At 36.3% G+C, this 9,486-nt stretch overlaps 1 protein-coding gene across 2 annotated transcripts in view; it reads left to right on the top strand.

The window, feature by feature from the left end:
- Positions 1–1,988: 1,988 nt before the first annotated feature.
- Positions 1,989–9,486, top strand: part of LOC113075932 (intersectin-2) — a 34,949-nt gene continuing 27,451 nt past the window's right edge. For both annotated transcript variants that reach the window (XM_026248581.1, XM_026248580.1), the window contains exon 1: positions 1,989–2,202. The gene's annotated coding sequence lies outside the window, so the exon portion shown is untranslated. The remainder of the gene's footprint in view (positions 2,203–9,486) is intronic.

Raw genomic sequence — 9,486 nt, 5'->3', positions numbered from 1 at the left:
GCATTCTGAATAAGAATGCCTCCTAGTACTGTACTGTTCATCTAATCGATGCATAGTGATCTAAAATCACTTTTTGGGTTACTTACTAATTTAAAAGTAAGTAGGCCTACTATAACATACAAGAATAAATGCTTGTTTTTAGAAATATGCTTGCCACATTGTGGTTGAATCCATGAAGGTAAAGAACTCACGGCTTGTGGTCCTCTTGTGGTTGAGATGTCGCACAGTGTCCTGCAGTGAATCCAGCCTGTGCTGCAGGACAGAAGCTTTACTGACGAGCAGCGCTGATTCAGTCTGGATCTCCGCAAACATGCTGCTGGCGAGCCGCGACAGATCGGACATCTGACGGAGGATGTTGATCAAAGTTTGACAATTCACAGCATCCATGGAAGGAAAAACATCACCATTAACTTCCAGTCGTTCTCTGTTAATTCTGCCCAGGCTCCGGGGCTCCACTATTCTCTTATGAAACGGCATTTTTATATATGTTTGTTATATTGCAATTAGTCCACTTGTTTTTTTAGAAGTGTGAAGTGTTGTTGTCCATTCAGGTGTCTTAACCTGTTCTGCAAACATCCTGACATCCCGCCTCATTATTCAAAGGATCATGCCCTTGTTCTTCTGGTAGAGCGCTTTCTTAAACTTTGTTCTGGAGGCTCGGTTATCAGGACAAACTCAAACCCCGGAATCTGGAGCAGGCTAATATCAGGATCTGGAGTATGAGCAGGACTGAGGATCTCGCGCCAGCTTCAGATGCATAACTTATGCATAACACTGGGAGTACTTTAAGAAGTTAATCTGCAATTGCTTTTTCCCATCGTAGTTATAATTTTTTTATGCATGAGTTTTTTTTTTTTTTTTTTTTTTTTTTTTTTTTTATGAAATCAGGATAGAGTAGACGAATCTCTGACATTTGCCCAAATTGATGATGCTCCAAGAGACAAGTTAGCCATATGTGCATACTTTTACCTTCACAGAGATAATTAAGTCATAGATATGTCACTTCACAGGAAGCACACTAAAATGTTACAGTAAACTTTTTCACTGGGAAACCTAGTTGGAAATGTATAATATTATGCTGGTAAAGTGCGCCCTCATGTGGCATTTGATTTTAAAAATATATTTAATTTTTGAAAATTTGCTTTGCTTTGCTTTGGTTTTTCTTTTCTCAAGTTCATTAAAACTTGGTTTTCCAGAGATTTATATATTTAATATCACTGTAGGGTGCATTTTGGTGTCCTGAACATAAATAACTCACTTGCCATGATAACTCAAAATACAAATGACTATGAAAGGTGTGTTATATTAGGCTAAGTTTTTTTTTTATTAATAACACAAGCATTACTTGGCTCTTTAGATACATTTTCAATATTTTCTTTAGTTTTGTATGAGAGGATGTATGTTGTTTTGCTATGTCCCAGGCACTGCTCATTAAATTTGAATGAGAGTCAAAAAAAAAAAAAAAAAAAGAATGTTTATCTATTAATATCTTGTTAAATAAGATATTACTCAAATTGAGTGTATTGATCATTTTGTAATAAAAACTATATTTTTATTTAATAAAAAAGAAGAGTTTGTCCATGTCCCTTGAATGGCTGTCCACCCTGTCGTATTGCGGAATCTGTCCCTTTAAGAAGAGGCCATCACCATTATTGACATCATTAAATTTTTTATATCTTCAGTGGTGGTAATTTCAACTGCTGAGGTGAGTAACAGCTGACTTTTCAACTGAGAAATTTTCTTCATTTAAGTTTGCTTACTTGTTTTGCCAAAGCTTAACATGTCACCCTGTCGCCATAAAATATACAGGAAGTGATTAAAATACAATATTAATAAAGAGTTTATTCTTTTGTATAGATAGATAGATAGATAGATAGATAGATAGATAGATAGATAGTAACTCGCATAGATTGAGTGTGATACTGTGCAGATAGTGAGGGGGCAGCAGCACTGCACTGAAACACACTCCCATCAGCCCCTCCCATCAGCTCTTAAAGGCTCACGCACGTCCGTCGTCAGCCATGTTGTTTGTCTGACAGCGCCGTACAGCAACAGGTTGTCAAAGATTCTCAATAAAACACTGCAGAAATCTTTAAAGAAACCCCGAAAGCCGACTGTCATCACGTTAATTCAGACGACAATGGAAAAGGATATGTTTTCCTCCCAGGAGATTTCGCAAAGTCAATAATGCTGTGGTGTAATGTGAGTACCTCCTGTGATACTGCTCAAATGTCTGCTCATTTTAATGTTATATGCTTTAATTACACTTTATAGTTAGTTCGAACATAGTTACAGAACTTATCATGTACATGCTGTTTATGCTACATTTAATGTCGAACATTTTCCGGGGGTTTTTTTTTTCTTTTTTTTTTCTTTTTAGTAGTAGTTGTGTGATGAGTTGGAAAAAGTGTCCAGTTTCAGACTCTTTAATGTCCACCAGAGCTTCATATTACAAATATTAGAACTCATTGTGAGCCATATGTGTCATTTAATGTTAAAGACCCGATTCAAAGTGCTTTCAAACATACTTTCTTCACACGAACCTGCCAGACGGGTAGCAAACTCGTCTGTCTGCCTTTCACCCTCAGATATGAAGCGCCCTAAGTAAGTGCTCAATGTCACGTTAATGTGAGATTTATTCGCTTTTGTATTAGTTTTTATAATGCTACAGAGATTCATACGTGAATGAATAATTGCCCTAACATAATTTAATAGATGATGATGATGATGATGATTATGATGGCTGTGTTTCAAAATGTAATGCCTTGCACCTACATAGTCAGCATTTTTGGCCATCAGGGCCCATGATCTTTTCACTGGTTTCCTATTGGTTTGCCCTCTTTTTTTTTGTTATATAAAACATATTGATCAGTTTGAGGCCTTTCTAAGAAAAAAAATGGTTTAATAACATTCTGTAACTCTACTCCCTAATATTGTAAAAGTTGTGCTTTCGAATGAAGGCTCTTTTAGATTTAATATAAATGTAGTTGATTCCTTTTCAGTCTTTAAGGAAGTCCTTGCAGACTCTGGGTCAGTGAATGAGATTGATTTATTAAACCATAATGCCATTTGTCCTCTATTCTCAGGTGAATGGTCACAGACGTACTCCATTGACCACATAATGTGTGCTTATGTAACAAACTGCCAATTCATATGGCATGTTAGAAATGGATTGTGCAACATAGATAGTTGTTCAAGATCTTATGCATCATGGGTATTGTTCATGCTTATCTTTGGTGCTGTACTGAACATTATATACTACTGATTGTAGACTGTAACAATAAGCTAAAGGTATCTAGCTCACTAGCATAGATGAAGATTTGTTGAAACGGTGACATCTAATAATGTTGATAGCTTCAGAAGTTTGCATTGTATGACATTTGAACCGTTAATGAAAACAAAACATTTTTTTTTTATTCTGGCACATAAAATGTGTTTCTAAAACAGTGATCTTTTTGATAACTGAAATATATGAAATATATATATATATATGTAAATTAAAATGAAAACTTCGTACAGCCAGAAAAATGTTTGCTGGTCAAGTAAAACAACTGTACCAGCAAGAATCCATCATATCTTTAAGAAGGTTCAGTGATGGTGTGATGTTTATCCACAGTGTATATGCTCTATCTGGCTGTTTAAGGCTCTACTGATGTGACCTGCATGACCTTCTGTACAAAAAGACAACCATCACGACATATCTCAGAATGTGGAAGAACTCTGGGTGCTTGTAATCTGTCGAATAGATATAAATGGATTACATTCTTGTCATTAGTAAATAATACATTAATAAAATAAAATGACATAAATTGGCAAATAGCTAAAATTAAGTAAAACAAATATAACCCTATATGGTAATGAAATCAGTAGCAACCTCTACGGTTGTGCTGATAGATGATAGTATTGTGCATCAACGATAATTAGAAATATTGCCTGATGCTGATGCCTTTGACGATATCAAGACTGTTACTGTGTGTTCACACCGCCACAGTCAAGAGCGTAAAAGTGGCCGTAAGTCATTCATTTTCAATGTGAGTCGGCGTCGACCAGCGGTGAGGAGTGGCACGGCTCGACTTGGCCGTTGAGAGCGTCGAAGAGGGTTGAAATCAGGGCAACTTTATGGTAATGAGCTATGACGCGGTCCACCGCTTGAGAGGTTTCCAGAGAACGCAGCTCCGAACACATTAGTTCTCAAGCAAAATATAGGACAGGTTGATTTTTGCTGTGGTGGGTTTGTAATAATCTATTATGTGTCCCTGTTTGCGTACTGAAACATAAAAAATATAATAAAAATGATATGTGGACCAAGGTGTCCAAGCTAGTAACAGAGCGGCCAGAGCGATTTTTGTCTCGACATCGGCGGTGTGAATGCACTTATTTGTTCCATTAAATTTAATTGTATGTGTTTTTACACTGTTGCAAGTTATAACCAATCACACATGATTCTGTTGAGTTGATGAATGCAATTGCCAATCAGAAGAGTTCAGATGAGTCCTCGCGGAAACACCTGAGTTTTGTTGTTGAGTGACTGAATCGCTGACTGAATTCTGCTCTTTCGTGAATTCTGCTCTTTCGTGAATTCTCTTATCATAAACAACGAAGTGCAGATGTACATGCAATACAAGAGATTTATACAGTAGATTAGACTAGTATCGGAAATATCTCCGATACCACAACAAATTCTGGCATCGGCGAGTACATGAACCCATATACCGATCCGATACCATTTTCTTAAACAAGACCTAGTTATAACCGCTAGCTTTGTCTAAACGCTGCACGGTTCTTCTTTGCTGCTCAGAATGCATTGCAAATACAGGAAGTTGTGCTGTGTTGCCACAAGCAACCCCTGTTTAGAGCAGCGAAGAAGGAATGAAGATGCGTTAGCAGCACTGATCTATATATGACTGGATCGCTCATTGCGTTCTAAACTGCCAACAAACAGTGAAGCCTCTTCTATATTATAGATCACTGGTTAGCAGTATGTCTCTGAAGTACCGGTAGTTACCGGCTCCCGAGTATATTCGGTACCCGCAGCTGCGTTCAGTTGCTTCCATGTTAGTCAAAGTGCAGGGCTCCACACAGTAGCCGAATATATACTAGTGTCTATGAATATTAAACTGCAAAATATTATTTAAATATTACTCCTGCAAATTGTACATCTCTGTGGGTGATAGGCGCAGATGTGCGGGAGCTCGCTGTTCTGTAGTCTCTGCCGTGTGTCACTATATGAGGACACGAACGCATATACCGTCACTTCATGATAATTTACCGTTTCATTTGAGAAAATGGTAACACTTTAGAATAAGGTTCCATTAGTTAATGTTAGTTAATGTATTAATTAACATGAACAAACAATGAATAATACATTTATTACTGTATTTATTCATCTTCGTTAATGTTAGTTAATGAAAATACAGTTATTCATTGTTAGTTCATGGTAATTCACAGTGCATTAACTAATGTTAACAAGCACAACTTTTAATTTAAATAATGCATTAGTAAATGTTGAAATTAACATGAACTAAGATGTATAAATGCTGTAGAAGGATTGTTCTTGCTTAGTTCATGTTAACGAAAGTAGTTAACTAACATTAACTAATGGAACCTTATTCTAAAGTGTTACCGAGAAAATGGTCATATCATAAACACAGACGCTCAAAGATCTTCATGGCAGCCCATTAAAATAAATGTTTGGTTTAACATGAGTAAATTGACAATATATTAAGCTACTGTTGTAGCCTACAATTGATTTAGCTATGTCTCTATGTAGTAATAATAATACGTCTCTATTAATAATAATAATTATGCCTAGACGGTTGCTTGTTTTTTACTTGTTTTGTTGTAAAGAGATTATCTGATTAATATATAATTTTTTTATATTCCTAGACTTATTTGTTGCAGTTTTTTATACAGTTATATTTTTTAGTTTGCGGTGTTAGATTTTTGGCTGCATTTGAAGTTCTTTTTCGCTGAAGAAGATAAATAATACTGTCAAATTCATGTCAGATAATAAAAATACTGTAATGAATACAGTAGTTAACCATGTATTTGTTCATGGTTTATTAAGGGATCAGGCTGAAGCACACCATAAAATAATTCTAGCAATTTACACAGGGCTAGTAGTATATACAGCTCTATATACAGATACACACCCAGGTATCAGATCAGTACTCTGTATCGGCCGATACCCTGAGCCCAGGTATCGGAATCGGTATCGGGAAGCGAAAAAGGGTATCGGAACATCTCTATTATACAGTGTAGACTGCCTCACTGATTATATTTGGAGGGTTTTTAAACTCACTCTAGATTGAAGTCAGTGATGATGTTTTTTGATGTAAATTGTCCTTGCTCGTTTTCTGTAGCTACTGTATAACTGAGGAAACCTAAGCAATATAATTAGTAACTTTTTGTTAAATTGTTTAATACAAATTCAGAAACATTAAACATTATGACATGGCTAAAAAGATATAATGTGTAGTTAATAGGTTACGCTTACATTAAACTTATTTTAGCCTGACCCTGGAGTTGGTTTATTCTCCAGCTATGAATGTAAGTAAATACTTAAATAAATTAGCGAGATAATATTGTGTATCTGCAATTTCACAGGCCGACAATATGACTATGGAGCATATGCCCCATCAGCATCTCTGGAAAATATTGCCAGGGATGTTTTTTGGTTTACTTTCTTTTCATGATCAAAGCTCTCCACCCTCTTCTACAAACAATGCTTTCATTTAACGAGAACTGAGATTTCAGTGACAAGGGTCTGACGGCGTTTGTTTGTTTTAATGTGGCTTCTCCAACCACAAGGCTGTGGGTCCTGAGTATTTGTACAACATTGTTTGTGACCTTTAGACATCCTGTTTCGTTTATAATTTCTATCCACTTCCTACGTTCCTTTTGTGGGTGTTAAATCACACACAGGGTGGAGGCGGGAGGTTGTGGTCCAGCTATGACCTCACACACTTTATCTTTGCAGCTCTCACATCATATACGCCATCAGCAGTGGGTGAAGGCAGAATGACATGATTACATTGTGCTTTGTCTGTGCTTCAGTATTTCCAAACAATTCATACAGTACCTGTTACTTAAATTGGTCGTTGACAAGTAAATGATAATATATTGGCAATAAATGCTTTGTTTCCATATTAAATTGCTCAAATTTGCTATGGATCAAGCGATGCAAAATTTGACCCAGGTGCAAATAACATGCAAAGCCAAGCCACAATGAAATACCATTGGTCTCTCGAAGCTCTCAGGAACACAGCAGTTTTGAGTGATTTCCCTTTGACTCTATAGATTCAGTTAGCATTAAGTTTCTAACTTAAATGTAGTAATATTCTCATTAAAGAGAATGACACATACAGCAAGATAATATAACTTCACTTACCTGTCTTATCACTTGAAGCAAACATCCATCCCTTCTTAAAAGTCTGTGTTAAAAGAGAGCTTCCTGTTGTGCTATTTAATTAAGATGACCGCTGTAGCCTACATCCAGCTTAGTCGTGTTCTAGCTCCTTTTATTTTTAATTTGTATATATACTGTTTGAAAGACAGCTTGGTAAATCTGTCGGTGATTAAATATTCAATATCACTACTCATATGTTACTGGTACATTACATTATCAGTGCAAAAATGTATTTTGGTCTATATAGATATTTTTGCCCTTCATGACAACTGTTCCATTTATATTATATTAAGCCTTAAAGTTCTGCATAATTAAGGGCAGAACTCTCGTGCCTGAAAAAAGGCAGGATCTGGTTGCTGAAGCCACGCCCAACTAGCTTGACGGCAGTGACAGCAGCGGCAATCCACCTGTCACTCAAGTGGCCACATTTGTCATTTATGTGATGAAGTCTATTAATGCCTGTTAACACAGGCCAGAGACGCTGAAAACTGACACACAGAGAAAAATACTGTAGCAGGCAGATCACTCACTGTTCATGATGCACTAACTATTGAAAGAAAATCATCAATATTGATTTGGGGGGTTTATATAAATGTGTTTCTGAGGGTAGCTGACTGTCTTCTCAAAAGTTAACATGGTATAATTTCACAAAACTTGTCAGAGCATTCTGTTTTTGTTCAAAATGGGTTATTATTCAATCAAATTATGTGGATGATTATTATTATAAAACTAAATTATATAAATTATATGTATATGAGTTATATAACTAAAATTAAATAACTAATTACAGATTTAGGTTAAATAAAGATCTCAGTCTTTAATTTGTTTATTTTTAGGAAACAAATCAAAGAAACAAACTAGTTCTACTGTTTCTTATGTTCTGTATTTTGGTCAAAAACAAAATATATTGTATCAAGTTTTCCTTAAAAATAACACATTTCAGAGCTGTAACAACAATACCGTAAAACTGTGATATTTTTGCTCCAGGTTATCATACCGTCAAAATCTCATACCGGCCCATGACTATTCAACACTCCTCGGCGCTGTAAGTGAACATTCGATGGTGATTGGCTCATTTTTACCAACGGCAGCACAAGAGCTCAACTCCCCTTCTGTATCATTTAGCGTTTGTAATTACATCAGCAGATTCGGCACATACACGATAGAAAAACAGTGCTTTCACGTTAAGGTATTAGAACTGTGAAATAATAAACCAGAAATACACATTCTGAGACATGAACTGGAATGAATTGTGAATTTTAATAACATTACATTGTCCTCATTTTCACCTCAAAGTGTTGGAGAAGCTGTGCTTTCCCAGATGAGCCGCCTGTATTTTTGGTCACACTTGATGAGCATAAGCAATTTCTTTAAATTAAATTATCAAAAGGCTATGTATCATTTCCTTGCATCATACCAAACATTTGCAAATCACTCTCTGTCCGTCACTCTCAGAGTAAAAGAAAACCACAGCGAGGACTGCCAGTGTGTTTAGATGGGGAGAGAATGAGAGAAAATGGAGTGATATGACAATCATGACAAGTATGCCCTATCCGAGCATTTTTCTGGAAGCTTGTCCTGCTTGACTACATTCTGTTCCTCTAAAAACCTGCTCCCACAGCTCTACCACGATACTGCCACACATAACCTCATGTCAGAAACTCTCACATTTTTTAAAAAGTGTATATACTGCTATGCGTATCGCGTAACAGGTTTTGAAGATCTGACAGCTGTGACTTACAGTAAAACATGTCTGTTAAATGAGTGTCATGAATAGTGGTAGGTCTATATATTAGCCAGGCCGACTGCTTAATAGCGGTGTATGAAACTACACATTTTCATAAGTGTGGGTGGTCTGAATGACTAGTTGACTAGTCTGTGGACAGTATTGTATAATTAGGCTACATCACGTCTACCAGCCCCCTGACTGCTCAGATGTGTTTCTCGGGAATATACAGACACAAAGATACAGCCCTTCACTGTTCTAACAAATAAACAAATAGTTTTTTTTTTTAAATTGTGCAGCTTGCACTACAAACTTTGTTGACGATACCTGTCATTAAAGTCAGGAATACAAA

Source organism: Carassius auratus, unplaced genomic scaffold (genome assembly GCF_003368295.1).
Source record: "Carassius auratus strain Wakin unplaced genomic scaffold, ASM336829v1 scaf_tig00018063, whole genome shotgun sequence".
In the NCBI taxonomy this organism is placed as follows: domain Eukaryota; kingdom Metazoa; phylum Chordata; class Actinopteri; order Cypriniformes; family Cyprinidae; genus Carassius; species Carassius auratus.
Note: the sequence above shows the minus strand (reverse complement) of the source record. Positions and strands in the feature narration are given on the sequence as shown.